Below are 17,764 nucleotides of genomic sequence, written 5' to 3' on the forward strand. Positions count from 1 at the left end.
CTGGTTCCTAACTAAAAGCTTTATCAAAGAGGAATGTTTTGAGCCTAACCTTAAAGGTAGAGAGGGTGTCTGCCCCCCGAACCGTGGTTGGTAGATGGTTCCAGAGAAGTGGGGCCTGATAACTGAAAGCTCTTCCTCCTATACTACTTTTAGAGACGAATGGAACAACGAGTAGTCCAGCATTTTGAGAGCGTAGTGTTCTGGGGGGATTGTATGGCACTACAAGCTCCTTGAGATAGACTGGTGCCTGTCCATTTAGGGCTTTATAAGTGAGAAGAAGAATCTTGAATTCTATTCTATATTTTATGGGAAGCCAATGCAGAGAGGCTAATACAGGAGTAATGTGATCTCTTCTCCTAGTTTTAGTCAGTACACGTGCTGCAGCATTTTGAACCAGCTGAAGTGTCTTAAGCGACTTGCTCGGGCAGCCTGCTAAAAGAGAATTACAATAATCCAGTCTAGAGGTAACAAAAGCATGGACTAGTTTTTCGGCGTCGCCCTGAGACAGGATAGATCTGATTTTAGCAATGTTACGGAGATGAAAGAAGGCAGTTCTTGAAGTTTGTTTTATGTGAGAGTTGAAGGATAAGTCCTGATCAAATAGAACCCCAAGGTTTCTAACAGTTGTGCTTTGTGCCAGAGTAATGCCATCTAGGGCAGTTAGGCTAGCATAGGTTTCTCTAAGGTGTCGCGGGCCCAGTACAATGACCTCAGTCTTGTCTGAGTTGAGAAGAAGAAAATTTTGGTCCATCCAGGCCCTAATGTCCTTTAGACAGGCCTCAAGTTTAGATAGCTGATTTGTCTCACCTGGCTTCATTGATACATACAGTTGGGTATCATCAGCATAGCAGTGGAAGTTAACAGAGTATTTTCTCATAACATTACCAAGGGGGGTCATATAGATACAGAAGAGGATTGGACCTAGCACAGAGCCCTGAGGAACCCCGTAGCTTACTTTAGTGAACACAGAAGACTTATTATTCACGTGTACAAACTGGTACCTATCAGATAGGTAGGACTTAAACCAGTTTAGGGCAGTCCCTGTGATTCCAAGTAATTTCTCTAATCTCTCTAGTAGAATATAGTGATCTATAGTGTCAAAAGCTGCACTAAGATCTAATAAAACCAGCACTGAGAGTCGTCCTTCATCTGAAGCCCAGAGTAGATCATTAGTTACTTTAACTAAAGCAGTCTCTGTGCTGTGTTGAGCTCTAAAGCCTGACTGGAAGTCCTCGAACAGGCTGTTGTTTTGAAGAAATTCACAGAGCTGAGCCGCCACAACTTTCTCAAGAATCTTTGAAATAAAAGGAAGATTAGATATAGGCCTGTAGTTTGCTAAAGTGCTGGAATCAAGAGTAGGTTTTTTGAGAAGGGGTTTGATTACAGCTACTTTAAAGGACTGTGGCACGTAGCCTATTGATAGGGATATATTTATTGTCTCCAACAAAGATGGGCAGACCAGGGGAACAACTTCTTTAAACAGCTTAGTTGGGATCGGATCTGAAAGGCAGGTCGATGGTTTGGAGGATGAAATAATAGAGTTAAGTTCCTGAAGTCCTATATGTGTGAAACAGTTTAGGTTAGGCCTATTTACATTTAATGGTACAGCAGGCCCAGGTGAAGGCAGGGAGTGGCTAATTTTATCTCTAATCTTGTGAATTTTATCGTTAAAAAATGTCATAAAGTCCTCACAGCTGAGGGCTAGAGGAATCATGGGCTCAATAGAGCTCTGACTTTGTGTTAGCCTGGCTACAGTGCTGAAAAGGTACCTCGGATTATTTTTATTTTCTTCAATTAGTGAGGAGTAGTATGTAGATCGACTATGTCGTAAGGCTGTCATGTATTTACTATGGCTTTCTTGCCAAAGTATTCGTGACTCCTCTGTTTTATTGGAGCGCCACATTCTCTCTAATTTACGGGTTGTTTGTTTGAGTGTGTGAGTTTCAGAGCTAAACCACGGAGCTTTCCTCTGACGTTTAATAGTTTTTTCCCTCAATGGGGCAATTGAGTCCAAGGTGGATTTTAGTAGACTAGCAGAGCTATCGACAAGCAGATCCAGTTGAGAGGGGTTATAATTAATATCATAGTTATTTATTGGATGGTGCACTGAGTTTAAGGCAGCAGGAATGGCCTCTTTAAATTTAGCCACAGAACTATTGGACAGATTTCTACTTGTAACTATTTTATTGCACAGTGCGAGATCCTCTAGGATAATGTTAAAAGATATTAAAAAGTGATCTGATAGCAGAGGATTTTCAGGGTAGACTTTTAGTTCATTAATATCAAGGCCATATGTTAGAACAAGATCAAGGGTATGATTTAAACGATGAGTAGCTTCATTAATAGTTTGAAAAAAGCCAACTGAGTCTATTAGGGACATAAAGGCTGAGCTCAGGCTATCACTATCTTTGTCCACATGGATATTAAAATCTCCTACTATCAGTATTTTATCTGAACTGAGGACTAAGTTTGATATAAACTCAGAGAATTCTGATAGAAATTCAGAATAAGGGCCTGGAGGACGGTAAATTATCGCAAATAAGACTGGCTGGCAGGTTTTTGATTCGATATGAGATAAATTTAGAACCAGGCTTTCAAAGGAAGTGTAATTGGCCTTTGGTTTAGGATAGATTAGGAGAGAGGAATGATAAATAGCTGCTACACCACCTCCACGGCCTATGTCTCGTGGCATATGAGTATTTAAATGACTGGGAGGAGTGGCTTCATTTAAACTAACATATTCATCTTGATACAGCCATGTTTCAGTTAAACAGAATAAATCAAAGTTATTTTCTGAGATAAGGTCATTTACTAGTAGAGATTTGGATCTCAGTGATCTAATATTTAATAGAGCACATCTAATGGTTTTATGTTTTGGTGTTTCTAGATTTGAGATTTTAATTTTTTTCAGATTTTTATAATTGATAGCTCTTTTATTTGATTTTATGTTAAAATCATTGTGAAATATGGGTCGGGGGACTGACACCGTCTCTATAAAATAATATTCATCACCATCACAACAGTTGTCATGGCGATGAACACAGCTATCCTGATAGCAATGGGAGGGAAACTGTCCTAAGGCAAGCGCAGAGGGGCGTGGAGGACTCCCCCTCTGTAACATGGTCTCATTCATGAGATGTCATAAATGTGCCATGTTTTCTGATAGTAGAGATGCTCCCTCCAAAGTAGGATGGATTCCATCTCTTCCTATCAGGTTCGGTTTTCCCCAGAAGGATCTCCAATTATCAATGAAGCCCACCTCGTTTTCTGGACACCACCTCGATAGCCAGCGGTTAAATGATGACATGCGGCTATACATGTCATCACTGGTCAGATTTGGTAAAGGACCAGAGAAAATTACGGAGTCCGACATTGTTTTAGCATAAGCACAAACTGATTCAATGTTCACTTTGGTTGCTTCCGACTGGCGACGTCGGGAGTCATTAGTGCCGACATGGAGGACTATCCTATCAAACTTACGATTACTCTTTGCCAGCAACTTTAGATTTGATTCTATGTCGCCCGCTCTGGCCCCTGGGATGCACCTCACAATGCCCGCTGACTTCGCTAGCTTCACGTTTCTCACTATGGAGTCGCCAATTATCAGAGTTTGTTCCCCGGTGAGTGTGTTGTCCTCACAGAGGGGGGAGAACCTGTTTGAGACGTGAACATGGTGGTGTCCCGAGCGGCTTTTTGACCTTCGACTATGCTTACCACGGACAGTAACCCACTCATTGCTGGCCGGGGGGGAGGCTAAGCTAGAGCTAGCACGGTCCGCACCGGCTAGGTCCTGCTTGCTAGCTTCGGTTTTGGTATCAGGGGTGCGGAACCGCTTCTCCAGATTGTTGATCCTCGTCTCCATATCTAACAGTACGCTACACTTTATGCAACTACCATTGTCCCTAAAGGAGGACGAGGAGTAACTAAACATCTGACACACCGGGCAGGAGAGCGGAGGGGAGGAGAGAGAAGCCATAGGTGCTAAATTTAAGCTAAGCTAAGCTAAGGACAAAAGGAAGTTTAAAGGAGATTGTACTGCCTATAAGAGGCGAGATTGCTTTTTACTTAACCTTCGTACGTTTAACTGTACGGTAAAAATTAAAACAAGTGTTTTCAAGGCTAAAATATCAATGACAACAAGTTTGATTAGAGTTAGCAGAACACAGTAGTAGAGCGCTGCAAGCAGCGGTAGAGCGTAAACAGGAAATGATCGATACGTCACCACGATACGTCACCACGTCAGCACGTCCCTCACCACGTCAGCACGTCAGTTATGTATATGTATGCTGCATGTTTGAATGTGGCGCTCACTTTATAAATGAAGTCCAACAAATATTTAAATGAGATTACTTTCTTTTGTAGTTTCTTAATGCAACACTATGAAAAGTTATATCATTTAAGATTCACATACAATTGCCTCATCACTCAGCTATTAGCTGTTTAAAAGAAAATACATTGATGCCCACAAGCTTTTTATTAGGGTCCTAAGGCCATACTGGCCGTAGGAACCTATTGTTCTTGCTTTTCTTAAGTATTTTCGGTTGCCCCTTAGGATGCCCAAAGTCTCAACAAAATTTGCACGCATCTCAGGCCTGCTGAACATTTAGATATTTTGGCGCAATGAAAAAGAATTCTAAAAAAATGAGCACAGCGGACATTATGGATGCCAATAATACGATGGAACCACACGATCGGCAGGTTTGCCCGATTCATACAAAATTCACCACATATATTCTTGACGCCTAGATGAACAAAATGTTACCGATAGCCCACGCCCAAAACCAAACAGGAAGTCAGCTTGAGTCAAAGGTAAAAAAACGACAAAACGCATTTGCGCGAACTAGTCTGAGGGACTTAATCCGATTCGCTTCAAATTCAGCCAGAACACTCAGGACCCACTGAAGATTGAAAATCATTGAAATAATAACGGTTTGGCTGTGGTGCCGCCGTAAAATTGCAATGCTAATTCCAGAAGCACACCATAATTTCAAAAAACCAGTACGGGACGCACCATTTAATGGCCAAATATGGAACGATTCCGTATTTTGAGGGACGGGTGGCAACGTTAATGCTATTGCTAATGCTAAAGGCAAGTTATTGCTAAGGCTAGGCTAATGCTAATGTTAAGTTCATGCAAATGCTAGGCAAATATTGTTGCTAGGTTTATGCTATTGCTTGATTAATGCTATTGCTAGGTTAATGTTAGGTAATGCTAACGCCAGGTTATTGCTAATGCTAGGAAAATGCTAATGTTAGGCTAATGCTACATTAAAGGGGACATATCATGGTTTTAAATCCTTCCTTTTTAGATATAAATATTACAGTTGTGGTCTATATAAAGCGGAACTGCACTGCTTGGGTCTGAATTCCTCATTATTATTGCTCCCCAGACCCCTTTTCTACCCCTTTTCTGATGTGCTTCTAAGAGCAACTCGTTTTGGTGCGGTCTCTTTAAATGCAAATGAGACACTTCATACCCCGCCCCCTCTCCAGGTTCAACTCCACCCTGCTCGGCCATTTTTGTAGTTTGATAGAAGAGATATGGCTACGTAGCGGCGCAGAAAAAGTTTATTCACACGTTATTTACACAATGTCAACAACGGAATACTTGTCCATCCAGCCTTACATGTTTGAGCCAGAGTCAGACCCAGCGGAGCGAGATGAAAATGAAGATGATGAACCTGCAGAACCCTAACAAGTGAGCTAACACAATCACCGAGCTAACGCTAGCGCCAAGCTAACGTCACAAAATGCATTTTAATACAGTCTTTTCGGAGACAAAAACGGCAAAATGAAATGACTAATGAAAACTTTAGACTTAAATTAAATCACGTAGGCCATATCATCAAGGATCTAAAACGAGCACACAGCGCTAACATATGAAGTCTGAAGACGGTGCAACTGCTAATGCTAACAAAACAATGACAGGGACGTCTTATCATCACACTTTTTAGCGTTATTTACAGCTTACCGATGTACTCTGTTCGTCGTTTCCAAAGATAGAAGGAATTGAACCCTCAATCAGACAAAGTCTTTCGGCAAATCCTTCTTTATACTGGTGGAGGTCGCTGAAGCAGTCATCCTTGAAGTGCTGCGCGCACACAAAAATTACCTTACCCACAGATGTGGGTACATTTCCGTGAAAAATAAAACTCAACTAGGCACTTTGAAAAGGTTCTGATGCTGGGAGACGTAATGAAGTGTGTGGATTACTACATCCAACAACCCAACATTTTGATTTCTCCTCTCGTAACTTCTGCATCCTGGAGCTTGGACTACAAAATAAAAGCGAGAAATAAAAATGGCAGATTGCTCGAAGTGTTGGGACTGGAGTCGATGTCCTAATTTGGCAGTTCCGCTGACGTTATTGTTCAAAAAACGTAATAGAGAATCGAAAAATCGAAACAGATTGAAAAATATGACCAAAACAGAATATAAAGATATCAACGGAGCACCTGAAGAGATTAATTTGAACTTTTCTGTGCTTCTAAACAATCTAAATATACATCAAAATGCATTTAAGGGCTAAAAAAAGTGGATTTAGCATGATATGTCCCCTGTAATGAAGTTAGGACGCTTCTCAGCATGGCGAGGGAGGTCAACGACAGCATGAGAATGAGGGACATTCAGCTGGACGCTCAAAGGCTGCTTAGCGCTCCACAGCTCAAGCCTCCAAACTTTAGGTGTATTACATTCAGAGGTGTAAAGAGTACTGATACTGTATATCCTACTCAAGTACAAATCCAAAAGCATTTGATTGTTGTCTGGTCATTTCTTTTTTTGTAGTTTCACAATGTTCGTTGATTATTTTCAAACAAAAAATAATATTTTTTTCAGAAATGATTGGGTGTAAAAATACAACGAATGACTTTATTTTTTAAAAATGAACTTAAGTACAAGTAAAATGACTGATTTAGAAATGTACTCAAAAAAGTACAAGTACCCATAAAATCAAATCAATTACAGTAACATGAGTAATACATTAATTTCACCTCAAGTTATATTTGACAAACATCCATCCATCCATCCATCTTCTCCCGCTTAGCCGTTTCCGGGTCGCGGGGGCAGCATCCTCAGTAGGGAGGCCCAGACTTCCCTCTCCCCGGCCACTTCCTCCAGCTCTTCCGGGGGGACCCCGAGACGTTCCCAGGCCAGCCGAGAGACATAGTCTCTCCAGCGTGTCCTGGGTCTTCCCCGGGGCCTCCTTCCGGAGGGACGTGCCCTGAACGCCTCACTAGGGAGGCGTTCAGGGGGCATCCTAATTAGGTGCCCGAGCCACCTCATCTGGCTCTTCTCGATGTGGAGGAGCAGCGACTCTACTTTGAGCCCCTCCCGAATGACTGAGCTTCTCACCCTATCTCTAAGGGAGAGCCCAGCCACCCTACGGAGGAAACTCATTTCGGCCGCTTGTACCCGTGATCTTGTTCTTTCGGTCATGACCCAAAGTTCATGACCATAGGTGAGGGTTGGACCGACCTGTAAATAGAGAGCTTCGCTTTTTGGCTGAGCTCCCTTTTTACAATGACGGACTGGTGCAGACTCCGCATCACTGCAGACGCCGCACCAATCCGCCTGTCGATCTCTCGCTCCATCCTTCCCTCGCTCGTGAACAAGACCCCGAGGTACTTGAACTCCTCCACCTGGGGCAGAACCTCATCTCCAACCCGAAGAAGGCACTCCACCTTTTTCCGGTCGAGAACCATGGACTCGGATTTGGAGGTGCTGATTTTCATTCCGGCCGCTTCACACTCGGCTGCGAACCGATCCAGTGAGAGTTGAAGGTCACGGTATGTTGGAGCCAACAGGACCACATCATCTGCAAAAAGCAGTGATGCAATACTGAGGCCCCCGAACCGGACCCCCTCAACGCCCTGACTGCGCCTAGAAATTCTGTCCATAAAAGTTATGAACAGAATCGGTGACAAAGGGCAGCCCTGGTGGAGTCCAACCCTCACCGGAAACGATTTCGACTTACTGCCGGCAATGCGGACCAGACTCTGACTCCGGTCATACAGGGAACGAACAGCTCCTATCAGGAGGTTCGATACCCCATACTCCCGGAGGACCCCCCACAGGAATCCCCGAGGGACACGGTCAAATGCCTTTTCCAGGTCCACAAAACACATGTGGACTGGTTGGGCGAATTCCCATGACCCCTCAAGGACCCTGCTGAGGGTGTAGAGCTGGTCCACAGTTCCACGGCCAGGACGAAAACCACATTGCTCCTCCTGAATCCGAGGTTCAACTATCCGGCGGACCCTCCTCTCCAGTACCCCTGAATAGACCTTACCGGGGAGGCTGAGGAGTGTGATCCCTCTATAATTGGAACACACCCTCCGGTCCCCCTTCTTAAAAAGGGGGACCACCACCCCGGTCTGCCAATCCAGAGGCACTGCCCCCGTTGTCCACGCGATGTTGCAGAGTCGTGTCAGCCATGACAGCCCCACAACATCCAGGGCCTTGAGGAACTCCGGGCGGATCTCATCCACCCCCGGAGCCCTGCCACCGAGGAGCTTTTTAACCACCTTGGCAACCTCGGCCCCAGAGATAGGAGAGCTCACTCTCGGGTCCCTGGGCCCTGCTTCCTGATTGGAAGGCGTGTCGGTGGGATTGAGGAGGTCTTCGAAGTATTCCCCCCACCGATCCACAACATCTCGAGTCGAAGTCAGCAGCGCACCATCCGCACCATACATAGTGTTGACGGTGCACTGCTTCCCCCTCCTGAGACGCCGGATAGTGGTCCAGAATCTCTTCGAAGCCGTCCGGAAGTCGTTCTCCATGGCCTCACCAAACTCCTCCCATGTCCGGGCTTTTGCCTCGGCGACCGCCGTGGCTGCACTTCGCTTGGCCCTTCGGTACCTGTCTGCTGCCTCCGGAGTCCCACAGGCCAAAAAGGCCCGGTAGGACTCCTTCTTCAGCTTGACGGCATCCCTCACCCCCGGTGTCCACCAACGGGTTCGGGTATTGCCGCCACGACAGGCACCGACTACCTTGCGACCACAGCACCGATCAGCCGCCTCAGCAACAGAGGCACGGAACATGGCCCACTCGGACTCAATGTCCCCCGCCTCCTCCGAGACATGGTTGAAGTTTTCCCGGAGGTGGGAGTTGAAGCTCCTTCTGACGGGAGACTCTGCCAGGCATTCCCAGCAGACCCTCACTATACGTTTGGGTCTGCCAGGTCTAACCGTCATCCTCCCCCGCCATCGGAGCCAACTCACCACCAGGTGGTGATCAGTTGACAGCTCCGCCCCTCTCTTTACCCGAGTGTCCAAGACATGCGGCCGTAAGTCCGATGACACGACTAAGAAGTCAATCATCGAACTGCGGCCTAGGGTGTCCTGGTGCCAAGTGCACATATGGACACCCTTATGCTTGAACATGGTGTTTGTTATGGACAATCTGTGACGAGCACAGAAGTCCAACAACAAAACACCGCTCGGGTTCCGATCAGGGGGGCCGTTCCTCCCAATCACGCCCCTCCAGGTCTCACTGTCGCTGCCAACGTGAGCGTTGAAGTCCCCCAGCAGAACGAGGGAATCCCCAGAAGGAGCACTCTCCAGTACTCCCTCTAAGGAATCCAAGAAGGGTGGATACTCCGAGCTGCTGTTTGGCCCATAGGCACAAACAACAGTCAAGATCCGTCCCCCCACCCGAAGGCGGAGGGAGGCTACCCTCTCGTCTACCGGGGTAAACTCCAACGTACAGGCACTAAGTCGGGGGGCAAGAAGTATAGCCACCCCGGCCCGGCGCCTCTCACCATTGGCGACTCCAGAGTAGAAGAGAGTCCAACCCCTGTCGAGAAGGCTGGTTCCAGAGCCCTTGTTATGTGTCGAGGTGAGACCGACTATATCTAGTCCGAACTTCTCCACCTCGCACACAAGCTCAGGCTCCTTCCCCGCCAGAGAGGTGACATTCCACGTCCCTAACGCTAGCTTCTTTAGCCGGGGATCAGATCGCCATGGCCCCCGCCCTGGACGACTGCCCGATACACACTGCACTGGCCTCATATGATCCCTCCTGCGGGTGGTGGGCCTACGGGAGGGCGGACCCACGTCGTCCTTTCGGGCTCTGCCCGGCCGGGGCCCGTGGGCAAAGCCCCGGCCACCAGGCGCTCGCACTCGAGCCCCAACCCCGGGCCTGGCTCCAAGGTGGGGCCCCGGTAGCGCCAATCTGGGCGACGTGAACTGCCTTTGTTTTTTATTATACATATATGGCTATTGAACCGCTCTTAGTCGGACCCGTCACCTGGGACCTGTTTGCCTTGGGAGACCCTACCAGGGACATTAAGCCCCCGACAACATAGCTCCCAGGATCATTCGGGTACTCAAACCCCTCCACCACGTTAAGGTGGCGGTTCATGGAGGAGTTTGACAAACATTTAGACTTTAACACCTGCTATTTTGAAGCTAATTTTATGATTCCATTTCACAGACCAGCAAAGATGATGAAAAGATGAGTCCACCCCTGAGAAGCCCACGTCTCTCTCAGAGGGGCCCATGTTTCCCCCTGAGGAGCCTGAGGCCCAGGTCAGCTGTGATCTAGAGGACAATCGTCCTGTTCAAGAGTCAGCAGTGAAGGTGGAGGAATCTCCAAAGAAGAAAAAGAGACGGATGAACCGATTCATCAGGTGGATGCAGAAGAGGCTCTTCACCTGCACCTTTGTAAAAATGTACCATTCATTTAAAAAAATAATAAAATCTGAAAAACAAAACAGATGAAGTGACATTTTCATGAAAACACATAAACAATAACCAATAAGAGATTAACAAAGATTAATGGTGATTATTGATAATATAGAATCAATGTGAAAATTACTCATCATGCTTTGCATTCTGAGAAGGCGCACGCCTTAATAGAAAACCGTGATAACTCCCATATACAAAGTTCAAACAGTCTCATATTTGATACACATGGGTTACCGACCCCTGCCACTCCTTCGGACCCTACGACGCCGCTTGCGGCTTTAATTATAGTTGTAATTGTAAAAATATGTTGCTGTCGTAATTGAATTGTAATTGAGTTGAGATAATTGACTTTATAGCCATGAACATTCTATAAAAATTGTCAATTGTGATTTAACGCTAAACTGGGAAACCATGTTACAGTTCTATGTACAGTTCTACACATATGTAGTTAACAATTATTGAAATATGTTTCATATCAAGCTTTCCCACATTTTTAAATTTTTTTTAAATATGAAATTGACACAAAAAAGGCTCAAATGTCCACATCAAAAATAACCTATATGCTAATTGATTAGGAAGCCTAACAAGGTAACCAATGGAAAGAAATTAGATGATATTTTTGTTTTTACTGTATTTTACAGCTGATTTAGGACCTGTTTTCATAAGAGATGCTAACAGAAAGCTAACACAAGATGAATGTTAACTTTTATTTGGTTATTTATTTCAGGCTCAGTAATTGCAACCAAGGAGTGGTGGCCTTGTGGTTAAGGAAGCGGGCTTGTAATCGATCGGAGGGTTGCCGGTTCGAATCTCACCCGGGCCAACGCTGTGGGATGCTGAGCAAGTCCTCTAACCCTAATCCAACTGCTCCCCGGGCACCTGCATTTGGCAGCCCATTGCTACCCCTCAGGGAAATGAGTATAAATGCAGTGAATAATTTCACTACGGTGGCAAATAAAGGTTACATTAATTGAAAATGTAATTGTAATTGACTTTATGAAGAAATAATTGTCATTAAATTGCAATTGGAAAAAACGCTGGTCACTAATTGTAATCGAACATGGATAATTGAAAATAGAATAGAATATCCTTTTATTGTCCTTGTACAGGGTTCAACAAAATTTGAGTGCACCTCCAAGGTGCCAGTGAGAGGAAAAAAAAATATAAAACACAGCAAAAACAATAAAAAAATTAAATATGACACAATAATATGTACCGACAAATACCCAGATAAATACACAGAATGTAATTGTCACAATGACCACATCCCTGGACCACGGTTTGGATTCCTTTACAATTGGCTGGTGCTATAATGGGTTTAACATCATTTTATAGAAGCAATCCACTTTTTTAGGGGGAAAAAAACAGGTTAATTACAGAAAATGATTAAATTGGAGAAAAAAAAAGTTTATTATTGTGTAGCCTATGTGGTTTTATTATTAATCGATTTCACCAAAATCATGTTTCCTTGGAAAAAAGGAGTATTTGGTTTTATTGTTTTATTTTGTAATGTTTTATTTGGAGACTTTTATTTTGAAGGTGCCTCTACTTCCTGTGAGTTTGCGGGCTTTACCTCAGTTCTATGAGGAAGCAGACAGGAAGTAAGCAGTTGCATCAGCTCTCCTGGTTAAAATGTTATAGCTTTATTTAGTTAGACTTTATTTAGGTTATATTTAGACAATGTTTATACTTTATAAGGTTTTTATCATTATTTCTGTTAGTAGTTGATGTGTGAAATAGCATTTTTTATGTTAGTACAGCACTTAGAAAAGTTTCCTGTTAGCATGTGTATGTAAGCTAACTAGTGTAGTCTCACATGGCTGTGGCACCTTTTCCTTTGGTTTTTTTTTTGCAGATTTTTGTGGGATTGTAAAACGGAGTGGCTGTACTGATATTATTTTGTGTTTCACACAGGTGTGAAGACAATATATTGTACACATTTGTTGGTTATTTTGTTTTGTTTCATGTCATGTATATTTTTTTGTGAATGATTCATTGTTCTTGTGAAAAATGTGGAATTGCTATGAAGGGAGGAATTTATCTGTAAATTATTTGACCATGTTTTTAAAAAATGGATAAATTGATAAAAACATTAGTTCTATGAGGAAGCAGACAGGAGATTTCTGTGGGATTGTAAAACGGAGTGGCTGTACTGATATTATTTTTTGTTTCACACAGTAAATCACCTTCCTGAATGGCAAACCCCTGTGTGTGGCTCAGCTCATTAATGCATACAACACAACGCAGAAAGTTTCTAGTCGTCCAGTGCAGACACGCCGGCTACAATTGCATTGCACAAAAATTACTTGCTGGACATATGTGTTGAAGGATTTCATTAACAACATAGGGCATTCGCCAAATGTAGATTGATGAAACAGCTTGTGCGCAGGAATGCCTTTCGTCCTGCACTTCGCAGTGTGTATGCCGGGCCTCTTGCAGTCATTATGAAACAGCACAGATAGCTTGCAAAGCTCATTTGGTAGGTGCTGTTAATCTGCCTGTCTGTTTTGGATGGTTTTGTTTTTTAGACTTGCGCTGTTTGCCTTCTGACTGTGGTCTTAGCATTGATCCATGTTGTAAAAAACACAAAAACCAAAAAGGAAAATAACAACAAAAAAAGCAGAGATAGAATGGCCTGAGCAAAAGGTTTGTTTTGTCCATTATTATCAGTAGCATTCAAGAGGGTTTGGATGAAACCCAGTAATATTATATCTAATCATTGGAAGAATTGTGCAATCTTCAAGTTAATTGTCAAGGAGCTAAAATCAATACCTAATGAGTGGGAATGTCATGGTATTGACGGTAGTCACAAGTCCCTCAATTTTGTCGTGGTTATGTCACGGTATAAAATAATGAGCCGTTGCGCTTAACATTGAAGTTTTGTGTTGGTTGTAGCGGACCGTTTCAGAGTAAACTACAAGTCCCATAGGTTACAGGCAGTTGAGCCAATGGCGTGGTGCGACAGTGTTGAGGTCAGACCGGCCCGCGTATTGTTTTGCGTTTTGGAACCACGGCACTAAATACTGTTTCCACTTATTTACAAAATGAGATTGTGTGGCATCACTCATTCATTCCATCATTATGCTCTATAGTTGTTTTTAAATGGTTTTCTAAGGAAAACGTTGTAGACGGACAAAGGGGGTACATGGATTCAGAAATAAGAGAAAAGGGGAATTTGAGCCTAAAAAGTTTGAGAACCACTGATCTAAACTACATACAGATTGCTCTATGTATTTTAAATTTTACAATGTAAAGCAGGGGTTCTGAAATCTTTGGGAGAAAAGAGCCCGTCACTAGGGCCAGGTTTGCCCCATGAAGCCCAGCTTGAGACAAAGCATATATTTGATGTTATTTCTCAGCCTTAGGGTTTATACATCTCCAGCTCATTTACGTGTTTTATTTGAAGGAAAAACATGGTGTAGGCACAGATTGTAGGAAAAGGGTTGTGTTAAAATACAAGAATGCCTCTGGCTACATGTTCCTGTATGAGATAAGTGTTGCTTGATAATGAGAAGGACTGTATTTAAAGTGTTTCAACAATACCTGGCTTCGTTTTCCTGCTTTCTTAAGCACCACAACCCATATTCTTCCACTCTTGCTCAGGAAATCCAATTAGGCACATTTCAAGATGGCAAAAAAACAAGTCTTTACACGAGCCTCTCTTCATCCTTTGCTCTCATACGGTTGAAAGGATAGGAGGAATCAATCTACAGTAAAAGCAATTACCCGCTTATAGCCTGTATCCACCTACCCACATTTGAGTTTATGCACACACAGTGTTATATGTTTAACCTGATGGATGCATGTGGAGATAACCAGAGACACGGGGAAGTTACTTACAAGTTTGCTTTTTTGACTTTTTTGCTGTAAAATCTATCAATTTTCTCCCGATGACCAAGCAGCTCCAAGCTCTAGCACTAAGACGGTGATAAACACACATACACACACACTCTACCCACATACTGATGACTTTCGATAAAATGGTCACATCTCTCCATTTGCTGTGTTTCTTATTGATTTATAGAATGGATGGAGCGACACTTTAATGGCTTTCTACCACACAACTATTTTCATATGCACAGGGATCGATGGAACTCCTCATACAGAGAGCATGCTCTCATATAGAGCCAGATTTCCGACAACTGATGAGAGGCAGAACTCAAAGGCAAGTGATGGATGAACTGAAAATTTGGCCACTGAAAACAAATTAGTTTTACCCCACTGATAATGTGATATTGTAATAGTAATCCCAATGTCCCAATAGGGAATTTTCGGCCACAACACTTTTATAACCAAAACATCCCGGCTAAAAAAGGATGTGATATGCAAGCAATCACCACTGTCAGCAGCCGCTTGTCTGGATACGAGCCAATGTGTCTGCCGTGTGAATGTATTTCAGTATATCTGAGCGTTAAAGTATCATCTAATGCTCCCCACTCAACCCTCGTAGATAGGTAAATGTGATGCATTAGCTCCAGAGGGTAGAGGGCAGAGATGGCAAAAATTGGAGGGATTGGCAGGGTGTTTTGAGGGGGGAGTGCCACCTCCGACCTGTAACACTGCACAGTGGAGTGCAAATGGAAGTGTAGGCCAGACCACCTGGGAGACAGATTTAGTGTCCAAGTAAGAGGTCCTTCCGATGTTAGCCCAGCCACGGTCAACGATAGATAGTGCGGATGGGATTGCAGCAGCAAAGGCCCCATGGCTGTGGCACCAACCACACCTCCCAGCAGTCCAGGGGGCAATCATCGCCGTAGACCAGCCTGCCCCACCACCATGGAGACACCAATGCCCGCACTAGGATGAACACAGGCCCGCACGGCCCCATAACACAACACCGTCTGCAGGGAGGTAGTACCAGCCCTCCCCAACGAGAGAGAGCACCACCAAGCAGGTCCACCCCGCCAGCCACAGACTTATCAACAAGCTCACTCTATTGGTAGCCAGCACCTCACACTAACGCCCACGTAGCCAGCTCAACCACCCCCAGCACGACTGCATAGGAAGGCCACGCACAGACAAGGCCTCACAGCACCACGTCTTGACACCCTGCTCTAACACCTTCTGATCAGTCTGCTCAGGTGTGCTGCAATTAAGCAATATTACACGAGAGGGAGTGTGATTCAATATCAGCACTGATGTGATTTGGTCGAAGGCACAAGGATGAAGTTTGGTGAAAGTAAAAGTTACCAATAGCAAGATTACAACTAAAGTAGGTAATAAATAAAGATAATGAAAGTAATATCTATTATAATAATATATTATAAGAAAATAGAAAAATAAAGAAAATTATAAACATTAATATTAAATGAATATTGTCAAAAGTCGGGGTTGAGGATGAGGAGGACCCAAGCGCAGAGACAGAAACAGGCATCAGGCAGGCATAGTGTTCACAATGTAGTCCATAATCCAAAGGAGGTACAAGGAAAACCAGGGCGCAGGGTACAAAACATAGCAGGACACGAGGAGGTTGACATTCACAATGAACCAGCAATCATTCCGTGTCCAAGCAGTCTGCTAAATAGTGAGGGAGGCTTGATTAGGAACGGGCTACACCTGGATGGTAAACATGAGACAGCTAATCACTCACAACCCAAACACACTGACATCCCTTGGAGGTGGAGACATGAGCAGGAATACCTGGGAACACAAAGACAAGAGTTAAAACATGAAACGAGAACTATAATGGAAACTAAACAGAACAAAAAGAGAACCACAAGGGCTACAGACAACAAAACTCAACAGAACCTGGCATAACCCCCTTTAAGGAGCAGGTCCCACACACCAAGCATTCCATGATCAGGACTGGTAAGTGGTGGCGGTCTGCTGGGCGGCAGGCAGGACAGGACAGGGGAGCGCTGGGCAGATGAAGAGAGCTCGGGCTGGTAAGGAGGGGACACCTCTGGCGAGACAGACGAAGAGGGCTCTGGTGGGCCAGAGGAAGAGGGCACTGGAGGCAACTTTGGCGGCCTGGTGCGGGGAGCCGGCACTGATCAGGACGTTGGCCAAGCCTGGAAGCTAGGAGACTCAGCAATGGGCTCTTTTGGGGCCTTCATGCATTGCATTGAGTGGGCGTGTCGATAGACGCTGACTTCACACAACAGCTGATTTTGTTTTTGTTTTATTTTTGCTTATCCACACAGTCTTGTTATTATTATTATTCTTGTTTTCATTCAAAGAAATGAACATTACAGTAAAACACAAGGTTATTTAAGCAATTATTGTGATTGTGAGTCTGACAAAAGGTGCTCCACAGCAGCAGAGTTAGTCAGCTATTTCAGCTGTTTCAAACACTCACCAGAGCTGCTACGTCGCTTTATTGTCATCCTCTCCTCTACAGATTACAGGAATAATCCATTCAAGATGATAATCCACTGTTTTGTCCAACCGCTGTGTTGCATTGGGTCACAAACACGTCAGATCATGTCAAAGGAGATAAGAGGCGATATAACGGATACTAAAAATGAAACTGATTGTAACTGCTTCCTGAGCGCTACTCCATAGCTGCCCACTGCTCCACAAGGAAGGGTTAAATGCAGAAAACACATTTAGTGTATGTAGTTTTATATATATGACAAAGTATAATGTATATTCTATATTAAACCGCAGTGTTTGTTTTACCTGTGAGGTAGTTTGAAAGAGAGGAGCTCACATTCTTATCGGGTAGGAGGAGCCAGGATTGTCAGAAGGAGTTTCTGCCATGTGATGTCATGTGTCGAGAAAAATCAAACTGGCCCGTTTGGAAGTGACATTTTAAAAAACTGTGGAATAACAAGGAAGGGAAGAAACAGAACTTTTTCAACTTTGGCCCTCTGAATGAGGCTAAATGGATTTATATCACTGTAGCAAAACCATTATGAACTTAGTACAGAACATTCCAGAAAAGTGGAAACTGAACAGAGCAAAACAATTGGCATTAAATAAACAGACCAACTGATGGATTTTGTTTGAAATCATATATATATATTCTTGACTCTTCCAGCATGTTTTTTTTTAAGCATACAGCTGCACTTACTTGTAACTTGCTTACATAAGGATTGTGTTGCCAGGTTTCCCACAGGCTTTGCACCCCAGTG

At 44.0% G+C, this 17,764-nt stretch overlaps 1 pseudogene; it reads left to right on the top strand.

Moving 5' to 3' along the window:
* The window catches only part of LOC114468525 (ubiquitin carboxyl-terminal hydrolase 42-like), a 32,823-nt pseudogene extending 22,201 nt beyond the window's left edge, over nucleotides 1-10,622 (top strand).
* The last annotated feature ends 7,142 nt before the right edge of the window (nucleotides 10,623-17,764 follow it).

This window comes from Gouania willdenowi, chromosome 1 (genome assembly GCF_900634775.1).
Source record: "Gouania willdenowi chromosome 1, fGouWil2.1, whole genome shotgun sequence".
NCBI classification, from domain to species: domain Eukaryota; kingdom Metazoa; phylum Chordata; class Actinopteri; order Blenniiformes; family Gobiesocidae; genus Gouania; species Gouania willdenowi.